Raw genomic sequence first — 2,901 nt, forward strand, 5'->3', positions numbered from 1 at the left:
AAATAACCAGGACAAAAGAAATTAAATCAAATAGGTGTTCTTATTCAAACTGTCATAACAGTTCTTGGCTGGTATTTAATTCCAGGTGAGAACTTCGAGAACTTACTATAGGACTTCTGTCTCTATGGGTAAAATTCCAGACAGCCTTGATGATCTTGCATATCTGAAATATGATGCATGGCTTATTAGATAGATAGATAGATAGATAGATAGATAGATAGATAGATAGATAGATAGATAGATAGATAGATAGATAGATAGATAGATAGATAGATAGATAGATAGATAGATAGGTAAAAATACAGATAGATAGGTAAAAATACAGATAGATGGCTATCCCCAGAATTTTTTACTTCAATTTTAAACATTGGTCTATAGCTTAACCACTTGGCTGCCCTGTACATTTTGGTGTACCAGTTGCAGTACTGCATTTAAATTAATTGCAGGGAATTTATGCAATTAGTACATTATTTATAATTAGTGTAAATAGCTTCCTTCTTCACCATGGCAGTGGGCAAACATGAACATGTTATACTTCCATCAATGTGTGCGTTTATAATACATTTTTACTGTAGTGACAATAACAGAGTTGCAGTCTCTTCATTTCTATACCATGAGCTGTGATTTCCAATGTGACATCACCACAAGAAGAGATGTTTCTTGTGTCACTGCCTCTTCAGATGGGAGATTTAAAAAAACAGAGTTAGCTTACAGTTTAAAGTAAAAAATCAAAAGACAAATAGTTCTTATAGGTAGTAAAGTGGTCAAAATAAAAACAAAGATAGGTGACTTTCTCATTCTCTCAAACAGTAATCAATTTAATGGTTGTTTTTTTTTTGCAGCAATCTATAAAATTAAAAAAAATTCTCTCACCTGTCTCTTATACTTGAAGTACATTTCACAATAATAAATGGTAAAAATAATTCAGCACCGCATAGGCTTATGCTGCACAGAGCATTAGAAGGATAGGACAGAAAGGACAGATCAGGAAGAGGGCACTCCAGACACCCTCTCATCTACACACACTGAAGTAGTCAGAAATAGTTTCACTTCAGTAGACACTCATTTTTTTTGCTGCATGTGTCTATGCAATTTTGTTTCCTTGCAGAAATGTGCATAAGCCTTTTTCAGCATTGCGTGCTTCTTTTGAAACATAGTTGCCCATTTAAAAAAACATAGATCCAGAAATGTTGACAATAGTAGTAGCCACAAAAATATCATTAATTCATGGCCACAATGTATGGGCAGCTGATGATGAGTCTATAAAGATCTAGTAGGTTCTTAATTACCTTATAAAGACATACACCACAATGTGGACTCTTGTTTACTCACTTTTAAAGCGTCAACCCATTTAATGTCAGACATCTTTGTTTCTCAACAACTTTAAGGGTGCCTTACAAATCGAACAAACACACCCACAGTTTCTCACAACACAGCCTTCCTATTTACCCCTAATACCTTCTCTAACCTGGGAAAATTACCAAAGAACAGTTCCCCTTTTGCTAGTGTGACCTGAATGGAGGAGGGGTTAAGGGGAGCAGGGTAACATGATGCAGCACTCAACTTAGGGTTAAGTGCTTTGCTCAGGTACACAACGGTTGTTTTTTACACTGGGACCCTCTCATTGCCCATTCATTCTCTTTGCTGCCCCACAGGGGGAATGAGGCCCACTGGCCTCTGGTTTGTCCTTGGTAGCCCTTTTAGCAGCAAGGTAGACACCTATCCTATATAGACATGTAAACCTAAGAATTCTACATTAAGCTCTATATATATTTTGATGTTCCAGATTTGATTTCTATTAATTTCTCTGTTTATTCTGATATACTGTTTTTCAGATCTTAAATTGAAGCTTGCTTCTAAACTCAAGTACTACTGGTGTTTGGGTAATCTTGCATCCAATCCAGGTGCCTGGACCTGTATCAGCTCCAGGCAGGCAGGCATTTTAACACATTGTCTAGTGCTGAGGGACTTTGTGGGTGGAATTGAGAAGCTGGGCTTGTTTGTGGAATAGCCAGAGACTGGTTGAGGCACCTGTTTGTGTCAGTCTGGAAAGCGCCCCTTCCTCACTTGCTGATGCACTGATGAGATTCTTCTTTGAAATGATCCAAACCCCTGTCTGCTATCTTTGGACTGACATCACCATTTACTGAATGCTGTCCATTTTTTCAGAAGGCTGCTTCACAGGTGTAATGGTGAGCTTCAGAAGTGTTTGTTCCGCAGTGTAGCACATTTGCCCATCAGCTGCTGAATAGACTCTTTTACCTTTCATTTATACAGCTCATGTCGAAAAATGGGGGAAAAAACAACAAAAAAACAGTGTATGTATGTTAGCTCTGTTTGTAAGTATTCGATTAAAATTTCTATAATGAGATGTAAATAGAGGAGAATTTAGTTTGTGAACAGCAAGTAGAGTAGTGGATGTAGTGTCTGTTTCCTCCAAATGGTATCACAATTCGAAATTCGCAACAACGCACACGACTCGTTTCATATAAAAAAATACGCTGGTTAAGATTAGGGGCGGGGCTGGCGATTTTTATGACTCCTTCGTTGGTTGAATTGGTAGGAATTTTTGTGAGATTTTATAAGACTCCTATATTAGACAGTTATTAGCAGAGTTTCGTTTTAAGGGCCCAAAATGTAAAAGACAGTACGATTCAGTGAAATAATTAGGCCTATGTTAGTCTAGACACTGATTTTCCCAAGTAAATTTAAACATATATATAAATTGAAATAAAAATATATATATATATATATATATATATATATATATATATATATATATATATATATATATATATATATAAAATATTCTTATTTATACATTACCGTTTTTCCGTTTATTATCTCAAAGACAGGTCATCACTCCAGACTAAAGGTGTATCTACATGTTGAAACTGAAGG

Source organism: Hemibagrus wyckioides, linkage group LG09 (assembly GCF_019097595.1).
Source record: "Hemibagrus wyckioides isolate EC202008001 linkage group LG09, SWU_Hwy_1.0, whole genome shotgun sequence".
Lineage (NCBI taxonomy): Eukaryota > Metazoa > Chordata > Actinopteri > Siluriformes > Bagridae > Hemibagrus > Hemibagrus wyckioides.